Here is a 16,707-nt window from a genome sequence, read left to right on the forward strand (position 1 = left end):
TGATGGAAGGCTGAGCGAACCTTAAGCCGGCTACCTGGGATTAAACCCTGTGCCATGAGCACAGTACAGCAGTTTAACCACTGGGCCACGAGGATCTGTCAGGTATTTTTTATATCACACTAAATTCATTGCAAATTAAATCTTCTAACCAGGAAGCTCTGCCTGTGGATATGAACTTAATGGGAAGCACCATAGCACGACAATCTATCCACTCCCCCCCTAAAAACAAAAACAAAACCCAAACCAAACAAAATATAAGCCATCTTTTCAAGAGGGGATGAAGCACACAAAGCCACACATTCTATCACAGGACATATCGAAACATGAATGACATCATAAGGATTGTGGGGAAAAGGCAGGACAAAGGGTTGAATGTATAGTTATTGAAAGCACCACTGTCTCAGGATGTTCTAGAGAGTCCAGGAAGCTCTATCTAAATAACCATATTTTTAATAATCTTTTGAAAGTTCCCGGTGAAGGAGCCAGGCAAATTTTTGAAGGGAGACTATTCCAAAATTGTGGAGCGACTACCAAGAAGGCCTGGTTTTCTGGTCATCATTTCCTGGAACTTTCTCAGGGTCAAAACTCTCAACCACCCAGCCCAGGAAGATCTTACAGGATGGGCAAATCTGGTCAGAAGGAAGCATTCTGTCAGATAATGAGGTCCTAAACCATTTAGGGCTTTGTATGTTAGCACCATTACCTTGAAGCTGGCAAGGAAAAGAACAGGTAGCCAGTCTAGGGCGGCTAGGGTGGGGCAAGAGGCATTGGTGTCTTCTCACCCCACTCAGAAGTCTGGCAGTCACGTTCTACTCCTGCTGAAGTCTCTGGAACAGTATCAAGGGCAGCCCCATGTAGAGAGCATTGTTGTTTAGTCGTTTAGTCATGTCCAACTCTTTGTGACCCCATGGACCAGAGCATGCCAGACCCTCCCGTCTTCCACTGCCTCCCGGTTGTCATCGTTTAGTCATTTAGTCTCATCCTCTGTGGTCCCCTTCTCCTCCGGCCCTCACACTTTCCCAACCTCAGGGTCTTTTCCAGGGAGTCTTCTCTTCTCATGAGATGGCCAAAGTCTTGGAGCCTCAGCTTCAGAATCTGTCCTTCCAGGGAGCACTCAGGGTTGATTTCCTTCAGAACGGATAGGTTTGTTCTCCTTACAGTCCAGGGGACTCTCGAGAGTCTCCTCCAGCACCACCATTCAAAAGCATCAATTCTTCGGCGGTCAGCCTTCTTTACGGTCCAATCCCAAAGAAGGGCAGTGCCAAAGAATGCTCCAACTACCGTACAAGGTGGTTTACAGCAACTAAAAAGACAACCTTCTCCAATGCATTTTTGGGATCACCTGGCAGGACAAAGTTCCAAATAGAGTGGTCCTAGAACAAGCTGGAATTTTAAGCATATATACATTACTGAAACAGTAATGTTTCATTGGCTCGGGCATGTCATGAGAATGGCTGATGGTCAGATTCCAAAGGATCTCCTGTATGGAGAATGAGTGCAGGAAAATTGCCCCAGAGGGAGACCACAGCTGCGATACAAGGATATCTGCAAGCGGGATTTGAAGGCCTTAGGAATAGACCTCAACAGATGGGAAACCCTGACCTCTGAGCGTTCAGCCTGGAGGCAGGCGTTGAATCACGGCCTCTCCCAATTTGAAGAGACCCTTGTCCAGCATGCCGAGGCAAAGAGGCAGTCACGAAAGCAGCAAAATCAGAGAGCTGGACAGGGGACAGATTGGATTTGTCTTCAGTGTGGAAGGGATTGTCACTCTCGAATTGGCCTTCTCAGCCACACTAGACGCTGCTCCAAGTCCTTCATACAGAGCACGTTACCATAGTCTTTCGAGACTGAAGGATGCCTAATGAAAAAGCTTCAAACAAAGCTTAAGTATACAAATCAGTATACAAACATGTTAAAAGGAATTACACAAGGGTTACATTAAAACAGCAAATGAAAGCAATACTAAAAACACATTTTAAAAGAACATAGCACAACATTTAACTTGTTTGTAACTATATGGGCTCAAAAAGTGCTGTTAAGGATTATGGGGGCAAATCTGGCCCACTCCTGGGCGGCAGGAGGTTGTTATTGAAAATACTTTTTGGCCACTCAAAGGGTGTAAGGTAACTGTCCCCCATGATTCCTCAATGCTTGCAAAAAGTCTTTTTTTCCATGGGGTGGGTGGGAGAGATTTGAAGGTTGTTAGAGCAGAGGCAATCCATCTGACCACAGTGGAAAATCCTTCTTTGCTGGGAGCAATCTCCCTTAAAGCAACCCATCCATCCATGCAGGAATGCTCCAGCCCAGCCCCTAAAACAAGCATCCCATAAAGGTCTAGCTTGGGCATGAATCAGGGTGAGGCTGGTTTCATGGTGTCCTATGAGTGGCTAAAGAGTCTCGTGGCGCAGCGGTTAAACTGCAGTACTGCAGACGAAACTCTGCTCACGACCCGGGATTCAATCCTAGGTAGCCGGCTCAAGGTTCACTCAGCCTTCCATCCTTCCGAAGTCGGGGGGGGAGGGCAATGTGTAGCCTGAATAAATAACTGCAGAATGCAGCGGCCAGACTCCTTACTGGAGTTAGGAAATACCAACATATCTCTCCTACTCTGGCCATGCTGTACTGGCTGCCCATCCGTTTCCGCATTGACTTCAAAGTGTCATATGCTTACATATAAAGCCCTAAACGGTTTAGGACCTCGATACTTGGCAGAACGCTTACTCCCAACTAGATCTACTCAGATCACCCGCACAAGCCAGGAGGTGAGGCTGAGGAGCCTAACGCCGAGAGAGGCCCGGAAGGAAAGGACACAAAATCGGCCCTTCTCGGCGGTGGCTCCTTGCCTCTGGAATAGCCTCCCTCCGGCGATTTGTGCGGCCCCTACGCTGGGCACTTTCAAGAGTCAATTAAAAACATGGTTATATGTTCAGGCCTTCCCTCTGGTCAATATTTATCTCTTTTTCCCCCTTTCTTTTCTTTTTCTTTCCTTATTTGTTTTATTATTGGATGTGTTCCGACTGATTGTAATATTCTTTGTTTTACTATAAATATTCTATTGGTAGCCGCCCAGAGTGGTCGACCAGACCAGATGGGCGGGATATAAATCAAATAAATAAATAAATAAATAAAATAACTTGTATACCACCCATAGAGTGCTTGAAGCACTATGAGAGTGGTATATATATAAGCAGCACACTTTGTGAATCACCAAGAACTAGCTCACCATGGAGCAAGGCACAAGCAGCCCAAAACGTGAGCTATTTCCTTGTCTGATTGCACCCCGACTCTCACCTCTGCAATGAAAGATGCCAAAATTTCTTTCCCCTCCCTTTTTTTTCCTGCCCTGAGAGGCCAACCACCAGCTTCCTGCTGGAGACTGTGAAGAGGGCTTCTTCATGGTGGGGTTCTCCAGTGGTCCTGGACCTCCTCCCCTTAGCCAGGGCATCACGCCGGGCATGGCTGAGGGGCGGGGAAGGCTCTTCCTACCTCTTTCTTGATCACGGCACTCTTGTTTGAGCTGTGGGCTTATATAACCAAGGGTTCCTCCTTCCCGAAGCTGCAGAAACCTCAAGGTCAAGTTATGAAAAAACAACTTTTCTTCCAAGAATAAGGCAGATAAATAAAGTGGAGATGCTGTTCACGTCCCACGTGTGTGAATATTCTAACAAAACTAGTCTCTCTCTCTCTCTCTCTCTCAGACACACACACACACACACACACACACACACACACACACACACACACACACACACACACACACACACACACACACACACACACACACACACACACACACACACACACACACACACACACACACACACACACACACACAGAGCTTTCTATTTATCAGAGAAAGAGCCAGAGTGGGATCTCTCTCTCTCTCTCTCTCTCTTTAGGAAACTGAGAAGTTGTATTACGAATGTGGGTGAAAGGGATATAACACATTTCAAGGTCAGATCAACACACCGCACCTCCTTATGGAGTTATTGCAACACTGAAGAAGTCACAGCCAAAAATCGACCTCCAGTTGGCAAAAGAACTGTTTTTCCTGTTAACATATTCACTTTATTGTCAAATCAAGTATATTAGCAAAGATGGCAGGGGGAAAAAATTAAGGAAACATGTTGCTAAGTCGCCTAGAGTGGTCCTCACACGACCAGATAGGCGGGATATAAATAAAATAAAATAAATAAATAAATAAATAAATATTTAAAATTCGGATAAAATGCGCATCCAGACCGTACCTTTATCATATTCCAGGGCGCCTTGTAATGAAGAAAAGGGATCCCTCTGAAGTGCTTTTGCCCTGATGGAATAGTTACCCCTGTCAATTAATGTATGGATCTTTCAGCGTCCTTCAGCAGCTCAGCTTATGAGTTAAGGTTAACTGGGTTTCACCATCTGATTGAGGTCTGTACTTTTATCATTTCAAACTTTTCTTCGTTTGCTTTAAAAATAAATAAAAATAAAACATGGTTTTGATGGATTAGATTCCGAATCTGCCTTTCTGTAAAAGCAAGGCTGATCTTTGTCGGATGAAGGAACCCACATCGGTCCAAAGTTGGAGAGCAGGAAGTGAGGTGGATGGTTTCCACAGATCCATTTTTCTTCCTGCACTGCCTCATCGTGCTGTTCCAGAAGGTCTTCAACCCTGGGCAACAGCTTTTCAAGAAACAAAGAGGATGACGGTCTGTGTGTGTGGAAATGGGAGGTATGTGTGTGTGGGAAATTGTCTAAAATCCTCCCCCCTTTTTCCTGGGAGTCAAACTCTGCTCATAGGACATATAGATGAAGGATGTGGGTAAAAAAAAAAAATCACAGAGGTCCTCCTGCTTGGATCAATGTAGGGATGGGCTGGTGTATTCTTAAAGATGGCACTTAGACATTGTCTTTGCTGGATCAAACCAGCCTGCATCCAGAATATTCTCATACCGTGTTTTCCTGTGTATAAGACGCCCCCATGTATAAGACGCCCCCTCTCCCACTTTTCTAACCTAAAATTAAGAAATCTAAGTGGGGCTTAGCAAGTGGAGGAAGAAAGGGATCAAAGTGATCATGCAGCCGCAGGATTACTTTGATCCCTTCCCCCCCTTTCCACCCGTGGGGCTTAGCAAGTGGCGGGGAAAGCTCTTGGGAGGGGATTTGTCCTTGACAAATTCATGTTGGCTTCTAGGTGTTACAGCATTGTTTTCTAGGTGCTTGCATAGTGACCGCTTTATAATCTGTTCCAGAATTTTCCCTCGGATTGATGTGAGGCTGATTGGTCTGTAATTCCCAGGTTCCCCCTTTTTGCTGTTTTTGAAGATAGGGACAACATAAGGTAAGGTAAAGGTTCCCCTCGACATTTAGTCCAGTCGTGTCCAACTCTAAGGCGCGGTGCTCATCCCCATTTCCAAGCCGTAGAGCCAGCGTTTGTCCAAAGACAGTTTCCGTGGTCACATGGCCAGCGCAACTAGACATGGAACACCATGACCTTCCCACCATGGTGGTACTTACTTATCTACTCACATTTTTACATGCTTTCAAACGGCTAGGTTGGCAGGAGCTGGGGCAAGCGACGGGGGCTCCCTTGCATGGATTCGATCTTACGACTGCTGGTCTTCTGACCTTGCAGCCCAGAGGCTTCTGCAGTGTAACCCACAGCGCCATCACATCCCCTAGGGACAACATGAGCCCTCCTCTAATCTTCTGCCACCTTCCCCGTTTCCCCATGATTTCAAAAAGATAATGGATAGCGGTTCCAAAAATTCTTCCATTGGTACCTTCAATACTCTTGGATGCAGTTTACCTGGCCCTGGAGATCTGAATTCATTCAAGGTAATAAGGTATTTCTTGACATCATGAAAAGGCTGGATTCTCTGGAAAAGACATCCTGGGGAAAATGAAAGGCAACGATTAACTTTTCAGTGAGAAAATCTGAAAATTTCCCTAAAAACAAAAACACAAACAAATTGCAAAAGTCCTTCCTTATTTAAAGCCACCAGACCATAGACTCAAATTTAGCATTCTGCCAATTTTGAAATCAAATAAGGCAGGTCAATGTCAGAACTGGAGGTGATTAGTTACCCTTGACTGGTTGCTTTTTGGGTGATTTTTGTGACTCTTTGTTATGACAGCTAGAATTCTAGTCCATCTTTCATCATCATCATTAGGTCCTGTAAAAAGCGTGTTTAGCACCCAGTGTTCTCCCACTCTTGAGAGTCCCCTGGACTGCAAGGAAAACAACCCTATCCGTTCTAAAGGAAATCAACCCCAAGTGCTCACTGGAAGGACAGATCCTGAAGCTGAGGCTCCAGTACTTTGGCCATCTCATGAGAAGAGAAGACTCCCTGGAGAAGACCCTGATATTGGGAACGTGTGAAGGCAGGAGGAGAAGGGGACGACAGAGGATGAGATGGCTGGACAGTGTGATCGAAGCGACCAACATGAATGTGACCCAACTCCGGGAGGCCGTGGAAGACAGGAAGGCCTGGCGTGCTCTGGTCCATGGGGTCACGACGAGTCGGACACGACTTAATTAAACAGCAACAATTATTCCCTCAAGTAATCATATTTGAACTTACTGACTGTAGACTTTGGTGGTTCATCTTTCCTGCCCCACTATGACTTATGTGCTTTCCATTGATGTGTGTGGGTACAGTGAATGGGTGCATGTGTCTATTTGCTGTTAGCCACCCAGAGTAGTGGGTGGCTACTAGATGGGTGGGATATAAATCCAACAAATTAACAAATAAATAGAGAATGATTTGATGGTTGAAAACAACCCATCACACCATCTCTAAGTCTTCTTTTCTCCCAGGCTAAACACCTCAACCATTCCTCATGCAGCCTGGTTTACCATCAGAATTTTTCCCGTCCATTCTTGCCCTAAGGACATCAGCAGGTGTGCTCATCAGCTTCAGAAAGCTGTATTTATATGATGCTCTGCCAACAAACACCACTTCCATCGTTGTCTCCCACATGGATATATCTGTGTTATTGTTGTGGCTTATATACCACCCCATGGTGCTTAAAGCCCTCACTGGGCAATCTACAGTTTAATTACCCAGGCTACACATTGCCCCCACGCCACATAAGCTGGGCACTCCTTTTACCATCCTTGGAAGGATGGAAGGTTGAGTAAACCTCAAGCTGGCTACCTGAGCCCATTGGGATCAAACTCGGATCGAATTCAGCAAAAGCTTGACCACAGTACAACAGCTTAGTCACTGGGCCACGGGGTTCCCTTCCTTTCCCTTCCGTTCCCTTTCCTCTGACAAACTGCACCTCATAGGTAAAGGTAAAGATTCCTCTTGACATTGAGTCCAGTCGTGTCCGGCTCTAGGGGGCGGTGCTCATCCCCGTTTCCAAGCCGTAGAGCCAGCGTTTGTCCGAAGACAGTTTCCGTGGTCACATGGCCAGCGCGACTAGACATTGAATGCTGTGACCTTCCCACTGAGGTGGTACCTATTTATCTACTCGCATTTTTACATGCTTTCGAACTGCTAGGTTGGCAGGAGCTGGGACGAGCGACGGGGGGGCTCACTCCGTCACGTGGATTCGATCTTACGACGGCTGGTCTTTCAACCTTGCAGCATAGAGGTTTCTGTGGTTTAACCCGCAGCACCACTACATCCCTGATAGCTGCTCACAATTGCCCCTAGCAAGCTGCTCAGCTTGCTGCCTCCACTGGAAAAAAGAGATGGCAAAGGAGAAACGGCAGTGGGGTCTCCTTTGGTTTCTGAGAACTGGTCCAAAAATGAAGCAAAACAAACAAGCAACAAATGTCCATTGCATTCTCTGTCTTTCTCTCTCTGCTTTTTCCTCTATTTTAGCCGGGTTGGCAGTCCAATTCGTGAAGGCAGCAACAAACCTGCTCAAACATCTCCAGGCAGGGTCAGTAAACAGACTCTGACTGCAGGGCGACGTAGCCCAAACCAGCAGAGGGTCAGGAAGGAACTCCTGTAACAGATTCCGTCCTGTTTGTGGAATATTTAGATGCCTCCGCAAAGAATTATACACTGCAGGCGACGTTCTAAGAAAAGAAACCACATCTTCTTGACGTCCTAAAGAGGCTGGCATTTAAAGCAAAGGTGCTGGAAAAAGCCTCTTCCTGATCCCTCAGGGTTAATGAATGCTCTCCTAACAAGACAGGAGGAAATCTGGACCACCACTAGCATTTCTCCCCCCGATTTAAGGAACACACATCAATATTTACTCATTTGTTCATGTTTCCACCCAGCCCTACCCTAAAGGCTCAGGCTGGTTAACCAGTAAATCGCAACACATGGAACTGAAAGTTTAAAATGTGGAATCCTCCTCCTTCTCCTCTTAGAACTGCAAAGCTGGAAGGGACTCTATCAAGGAAGCTCAGTGGGGGAATCGAACTGGTGCAGGCAGATGCCTATACCACTGAGCTATCCAGCAGTTCTCTAAAACAGAACATGGCCTGAGATCATCTGCACATATGGGTTGGGAGGTGAATTGTGTAGCCCGCTGCTCTCCGTGACAAACTGTGAGACGTGTGGGGTGTTTTTTTTTTTACACACCCTCTTTCTCCTTCCCTTGAAATCTCGCTGTATAAGATTCCCCTCTTCACAGTACTCTTGCAGGAAATGCTGCGTGATTTCATGGGTGTTCTGGGGTAATTGTGCTTCTAGAAGAAATGCCAATCTGGACCAGATTCTTGAAACTCCTGTACGAATTTGGCAGTTGCGTATGTGAAAGAAAGGGGGCAGGTGGGGGACATTCAGGGGGGAAATGAGACCGTGTGCAAGGGGTAGCTGTGAATTCTCCCTGGAGCGAGTGGAACACTCTCTCAGCGTGGCAACACTGAGGGAGTGGCTGAGAATGAGAATTTTTCAAGTACCAGCCACATCCCTACACATCGCTGTCTTCTGCCTCTTCCAAGTGATGTAGAGGTTGATCATGGCATGAAAGTGTGCCATGCACCCAATCTCTGTGCACACATGCACATTTGCACGTAGCCACCAGAGAAGGGACGTTTGGGTTAACACGAATGGGGAGAAACACAAAGGGGGCTCTTAATTTCATTTTCAGACTCATTTGTTATTTTGAACGGGGAAAAACACGAAAGGGGCTCAATTTAATTTTCGGACGCATTTTTTATTTCGAATGAGGAAAAACACGAAAGGGGTCTTTTCATTTTTTGGACTCATTTGTTAATTCAAACGGGGAAAAACATGAAAGGGGCTCAATTTCATTTTCAGACTCATTTGTTAATTTCAATGGGGTGAAAACACAAAAGGGGCTCTTAATTTTATTTTTGGACTCCTTTGTTAATTCCTTAAAGAGAGTCTCTTAAACTCAAATGCTTGGTTTGAACAAAAAAAGAGGCACACGCCTGTTTTCCCCTTTCGTTTGCTCTTTGATTCACCACTTGCCTGTCAAATTAGCCGGGAAATGCTTAATCAAATAGAGTCACAAGGGCTGGTGTTAGAAGCCAGTCAGAATATCTGGATGAATGCCTGACTCTAGGACATGAATGGGGAGGGGAACAAAACATAATACAAAGCAGCCACTCATTTTCATGTTAAATGAAAGGACAGGTAAACAAAAGATCCTCAAAAAATGAATGAGACATACCCTCTGAAAGAACCTAAAGAAGGAATCAAACATGGAAATTTCTCTCACGCACCTCCCTAGTGGGGACTCAGGAACTCCAAAGATTTCAGAGCCATGCTTGGAAACGTGTTATGGTCTGTATAGACTAGAATCTTCCACTTCAGTGAAAGCTTTCTTGGAATGGAGCCAAGAACTTTTTGCTTACTTCTTGCTGTACACTTGGACCCCTCCTATCGGCAGAATCAATATCCGCTGATTCATTTATCCGCTGTCTGAAAATGCTTAGTAAAAAACCCTCAGAAATATGTATTTATATGTATTTCCAGGGTGTATTTACCAGAACTGGCCACAAGTGAGTGCCAGAGACCATGCAATGCATAGCATTCTATACAGTGGGGCCTCGACTTACGAACATCCCTACTTACAAAAATTTCGAGTTACGAAAAGCTCCAGCTGCAAAATTTTGCTTTGACTTGAGGCCGGAGCTTCCAGTTACGAACAGAAAAAGACAGGGGAAAAAAGCAGGGAATTCAAACTGTTGGTGGCAAAGAGGCTGCTTCTTCACCCCAACGGTTAGGGAAAGGGAGGCTCAGCCTCCCGGGCTTTCAACACTGCCCAGACGTCCGCACCGGGTGCCGGCTTCCCGGGCGTCCAAACCGCCTCCGCTGCTCTCTGCCTCCCATAACTGCTGCCCTCTGCCTCCTGTCCCCATGGGGATGGGAGGCAGAGGGCAGTGGGTGCAGCTTTGGAAGCCTGAGATTTTTTTTCTATGGCTGGAATGGATTAATTGGTTTTCAATGCATTCCTATCAGAAATGTTGCTTCGACTTATAAAATCTTCGAGTTACGGCCACTGATCCAATATGGAATAATTTCACAAGTTGAGTCACCACTGTACTTCCACTCTTTTGGCATCTGTGTGTGTTTGGGAGGCTTCGAATTGATTTCTTGCGAATACAGTCGTGCCCCGCTGGACGATTAGCCTGCTCTACGACGAATCCACATTACGTCGACGTTTTTGCGATCGCTTTTGCAATTGCAAAACGATGTTTGAAATGGGGGAATTTTGCTTCACGTTGATCGGTTCCCTGTTTCGGGAACTAATTTTTCAGTTTACGACGATCAGCAAACAGCTGATCGTTGGGTTTCAAAATGGCCGCTGGCTTTTTTCTAGGACATTTGACGATGTTTTCGCTGTACAGCAGTTTCGCTGGAACGAATTAACATCGTCAAGCGAGGCACCACTGTACTGCAGTCTTACTGTATTATTTCATTTCTATATGCAAGTGTTCAAAGTATATGCATGTCTCCTTACACAGTACTTGCAGGAAAACAAGTGTCAAAGGTAATGAGTCCATAAAAACTGCAATAACATTTCAAGTTTTATGGCCTTCATGGGGACAGTAGTATAGCCACTGGGGTGGGGGGGGACTGGGGGATTCTGGGTATTGTTTTCCAAGTTCTGGTAAGACTAGAGGTCCATCTGGTCCAGGACTATCAAAGTTGGATGGTAGCCTCTGTCCATGGTTTCAACCACTACCCAATGATGCAGCCATCAGCTTAGTGTGTGTGTGTTTGTTAGCACATTCCCCATTGCTTTGGTCAGATCACGCAAAGACAGATCAATTCTCAAGTGGCTGCTTTACAAGGAAATGCAGAAAGAACTTTGATCTACAGTATCTCTTGCGATGGTTTCAGCTTCACACGGCCCAGGAACAGATCAAGCTTCTCCCTAAACCCTTAGTATGATTTAGGGAACCTTCCGTTGCTCAATCTCAGATCCGGCAGGCATTTTGGATCCCTAGTAAGTATTCTTCCACCCATTCTGAGAACCATAGTTTTTGAAAAGCCGCGAAACTTATCTCTCTTTTTCCCCCCCATTTTCCGCAAAGTGGCAAGAACAGAGGTTAACGGACTGGTTGTAACCTTTAAATGAAATACAGGCACAAGGGCATGTGGGATCATGGAGGGAAGCGAACAAAGTCTATCACTCAGTAAAAGCTTCATCAGAGGACAGAGTCTTTTCCAAAAGGATTAGATTACAATTCCTGGCGAGACTTTTCCTTTTTTTTTGTATTGTTGCATTTCTTATTTTCAAGTGGCTTTTAGGTGGAGTTTTTTCCTGGTGTCATTTTAATATTTCTTAGATCCACAACTTAGTGTAAATTGCATAGAGATTTTACTATGCCACGTACACACAAATATTGTAGTTAGAGATGGGCACAATGGCTGTACTGGCCTTGACAGATAAACCCCATGACCTATGATTATGTCCAATATCCTCATCGTGTTTGATGCTACACAACAGGTAAGGGGATATTAATATATACCACAATTTAATGCAACTTCCTTCCTTCCTTCCTTCCTTCCTTCCTTCCTTCCTTCCTTCCTTCCTTCCTTCCTTCCTTCCTTCCCAAGCAGCTGCTTTTTTCATTCCTTCCTTCCATCTTCCCTTCCTTCTCATCCTGCTGCTTCCTTCCTTCCTTCCCAATCAGCTTCTTTCTTTCTTTCTTTCTTTCTTTCTTTCTTTCTTTCTTTCTTTCTTTCTTTCTTTCTTTCTTTCTTTCTTTCTTTCTCTTTCTTTCTTTCTTCCTTCCTTCCTTCCTTCCTTCCTTCCTTCCTTCCTTCCTTCCTTCCTTCCTTCCTTCCTTCCTTCCTTCCTTCCTTCCTTCCCAACCAGCTGCTTTTTTCCTTCCTTCCTTCCATCTTCCCTTCCTTCTCATCCTGCTGCTTCCTTCCTTCCTTCCCAATCAGCTTCTTTCTTTCTTTCTTTCTTTCTTTCTTTCTTTCTTTCTTTCTTTCTTTCTTTCTTCCTTCCTTCCTTCCTTCCTTCCTTCCTTCCTTCCTTCCTTCCTTCCTTCCTTCCTTCCTTCCTTCCTTCCTTCCTTCCCAACCAGCTGCTTTTTTCCTTCCTTCCATCCATCTTCCCTTCCTTCTCATCCTGCTGCTTCCTTCCTTCCTTCCCAATCAGCTTCTTTCTTTCTTTCTTTCTTTCTTTCTTTCTTTCTTTCTTTCTTTCTTTCTTTCTTTCTCTTTCTTTCTTTCTTTCTTTCTTTCTTTCTTTCTTTCTTCCTTCCTTCCTTCCTTCCTTCCTTCCTTCCTTCCTTCCTTCCTTCCTTCCTTCCTTCCTTCCTTCCTTCCTTCCTTCCTTCCTTCCTTCCTTCCTTCCTTCCTTCCTTCCTTCCTTCCTTCCCAAGCAGCTGCTTTTTTCATTCCTTCCTTCCATCTTCCCTTCCTTCTCATCCTGCTGCTTCCTTCCTTTCCTTCCCAGTCAGCTTCTTTCTTTCTTTCTTTCTTTCTTTCTTTCTTTCTTTCTTTCTTTCTTTCTTTCTTTCTTTCTTTCTTTCTTTCTTTCTTTCTTTCTTTCTTTCTTTCTTCCTTTCTTCCTTCCTTCCTTCCTTCCTTCCTTCCTTCCTTCCTTCCTTCCTTCCTTCCTTCCTTCCTTCCTCTAAATGCAGATGAAGTGTTTTGATCTTTTTACAAACTTGATTTTAAAAAAATGTTCCTTGTATTAAAAAAAACACCACCTGTTGGCTATTCATTGACGATCCCTTGATTTGAAACAGCTGGCAGGCCTGCCAAAGGTAGCTGCTGGAGAGTATGCCTAGGTACAGATGAAACAGCCTCAAGTTGGCAAGACAGATCAAAGTTTCAAAAATGATTTATTCGGACTAAAAGGCCCATGTGGACTGGAGGATTCTGGGAACAATAGTCCACAAGAAGCGTGTTTTCCTGGTTGTGGAACAGATCTCCTTGTGAGTAACAGGCTGGCTAGCCCCACAGCACATCACAGAATTATAGAATCATGGCATTGGATGGGGCCTCTAAGGCAGTGGTCCCCCAACCTTGAGCCTCCAGATGTTCTTGGATTTCAGCTCCCAGAAACCCTGGTCAGCAGAGGTGGTGGAGAAGGCTTCTAGGAGTTCTAGTCTAAGAACATCTGGAGGCCCAAGGTTAGGGACCACTGCTCTAAGGCCATGGAGCCCAGCCCCACGCTCAGGGCAGGAATACAAATCAAAGCAGATTTGACCGAAGGTTCTCCAGTTTTCTCTTTCATGCCTACTGAGGTCATGGGTTCCATCGTCATACTACTTTAACAGTCAAGAAGTTTTTTTCCTATTCTCCTGGAACCCATTATGATGTCTCCTGCACTCTGGAGTGATGGAGAACAGATCCTGCCTCTCCTCTGCATGACTACCATCCAGTTATTTGAAAAGTGCTCTCCTCTCTCCCCCCCCCATGACTTCTTTTCCAAGAGCTAAACAGGCCCAGTTCTTCCAGTCTTTCCTCTTAGGTCTCGGTTTCCAGTCCCCTGATTTTCCTTCTTGCCCTCCTCTGAACTCGCCTCCAGTTTGTTGGCCTCCTTCTTAAAGTGCGACGCAGGATTCTAGAGGAGGCCTCACCAGCGTTGAAAAAAAAGAGGGACTAGCACCTTGTGGGGATTTGGAGGCATCTTTCTAGAATAAAAGATGCCTTTCCCCCCCCCCTCTTCCAAGCTACACATGTTAGGTTGGATATTAACATGCGTTCTGTTGAAAGTGTTTTTTTTTTATTTTTACATAATTAGAAAAATATTTCCAGCTGTTTTGAATGTGTCAGTGAGTCCTGATAGACGAGAGGAACAAGCATCTCTCCGTCTTAGTCTCTCTCTCTCTCTCTCCCCCTTGCTCTCCTTTTAAAGGACACTCCGTTGTCATAACAAGTTCCATATTAACGTAAGCAAAAGAGCATGTTTGCATATGGTATTTTTTCTTCTTCTTCTTCCAAAGGCGTGATTGGCACCCATCCCTTTGATGGGCTCAGCTTTCCCCGAGTCATTCGCTGATGAGTTGCAATCTTTTCTGCTTATATAATGCGCCTGCTTACATCTGCAGTTTCTAAAGAGCGGGCCCTACCCCCATGTTTAATTGGATGGCTCATCTGTCTTTCTCCCTCCCGTCTTTGCTCAGCCCATTTGTTTCGTAGTTCCAAAATGATTTATTCGTGCTCTAATAGGATGGCTCGGGACTTCCCTCCATCCTGCCTTTGTTTATCGTGGTCTTGCTTGCTTCGAGAGCCTCCTTGGCAAGGGAGGAAAACACTGGTCTCACCACCCTCTCGGATACTTCCAGATCTCATCTTTTACTCTGTCTTTATCTCGTGTTTGCACCTTGTCCAGAACAAGGGGAAAAGCACAACGAGGTCCCTGGACCACAGGTGACGTAGAGAGAAGAGATGATTGTCCGGATTAACTCCATTGTCCCCCAAATAAGGCCAACAGCTTCTTTAGAAGCCTGGCTGAATGAGAAATGCTTCATTGGATGGTCATCATCCAGACTTCACCTGGATCCACAGCAGGAAGAAGATGGAGGAGGGAGATTTAAGGAGGGCCAGTGAACCAAGAAATTTCTTGGTGTTTGGGAACTTACCGTTTTTCAAAGAGTGCCATCTGCACTAACCCTAGGGCTTTTTCAGAAGCAGAGGGCTTCAAACGTTCTAGCAGGAGGAGTTAGCATGGAGAGCAGAGTTGGGGGAAGTTCCTTTCAAAAGACTACTATTGCCAGAGTCCAGGCCAGCATGGCTGTATCAGATGGGGTGTTCCTGAAGTGATACAGTGGACCCTCTACTTACGGAATTAATCTGTATTGGAACGGTGGCTGCAGGTCGAAAAGTCTGTAGGTCGAGTCTCCATTGACCTACAATGCATTGAAAACTGATAAATCTGTAACCGGCCATTTTTGTTCCGTTTTTGTTCCATTTTTGATTTTTTTTCTGGTCTGTAGGTCGATTCTTCGGCTGCAAGTCGAACCTAAATTTTGCGGCCAGAGAAGTCTGTAACTCGGAAAGTCTGTAAGTCGAGCCGTCTGTAAGTCAAGGGTCCACTGTATTAAAAAAAAAGAGAGGGAACTTTCTCAGGTTCCGATTCAGAGTGTGCATTTCCTGCACTGAACGTGGTTTTTATCCTGGGAGGTGGTGAGGCCTCCAACCTTGCAGACCCATTCTAGAGAAAACTGGACGACCCTCTGTCAGATCTGCTTCGATTTGGATTTCTGCCTTCAGCAATGGGTCGGACTTGATGGCCTTATAGGTGCCGTTGTTGTACTGCTCTAACAGTTAAGACATTTTTTTCCTGGTATTCAGCCTAACTCTGTCTTCTTGTAGCCCATTTCTGATCAAAGTCTGGAAAAGTGACCATTTTTTGTGTCAGAACTCTCAGAATTGGACAAGAGAGTTCTGGAAGCAAAAAGAGAGAGAAATAACTTCCCCAAGCTTTTGGTCTCTGACGCCTTCTCCCCGTTTCAGTGGGGCTCAGGTAAGAGAAAATCCTGGCAGAGGGCAGGTACTTGAGGCCATCCACCTGAGCCTCACCTCACCTGAGGTCAAGGCAGGTCTCCTTCCCGCAAAAGATGACTGGAAACTTAAAAAAAAAATCCCAATACAGCTTTGCATGTGAAACTATTTGGTTGCTTAGTGATAGAGAGCCGATGGCTGTCAACTCCCCATAGGTAGCAAGCAGCTGTTTGTGCTATTTCACAGCTGCTAAATATGATATAAATCCAAAGAATTTCTCATGTTTTTATAAAGTTTATTTTACAGAAAGAAAGAATGAAAAAAAAAAAAAAAAGAGAGGACCCAGACAGCAGTTTTTTGGCCCCGCCGATACTCTTACCAAATGACATCTGGTTTCGTACTGCTTATTTAAGCAATCCTTTAAAAATGTTTGCCAAGGGGCGTAACTCAAAATTCTCCGTCCTTCCCCATTTCTAACTAGACAGTTTAGATTACAGTGCAGTACGTCGAGTTTATTATAAGCAATGCAGCCCTCCTTTTAAAATCTTCCCCCCAAGTGTGCTTTAAAGAGAATTGGATAAATATTATGCAATTAGCTAAGAGAGGGCTGCCTGGAAGATCCGAGAATCCGATGCAAAGCATGACAATCGGGACGAATCGTTTCCATATGGTGGGAGAGAGCCGGGCCATTGTGTGGGCTGTATCAAGAGAAGTGCCGGAGGAACGTTCGTTAAGTGCAAACCAGGGCTTCTCCACCCCTCCAGACAACACTCTCTCCCCATCTAAACCAAGCTCTAGAGAAGGGCTGTAGATCAGTGGTAGACCACTTGTTTGGAGTGTAGAATGTCCTGCGCTCAAGCCCTAGCAGTTC

The sequence above is a fragment of the Pogona vitticeps genome, chromosome 1, assembly GCF_051106095.1.
Source record: "Pogona vitticeps strain Pit_001003342236 chromosome 1, PviZW2.1, whole genome shotgun sequence".
In the NCBI taxonomy this organism is placed as follows: Eukaryota; Metazoa; Chordata; class Lepidosauria; order Squamata; family Agamidae; genus Pogona; species Pogona vitticeps.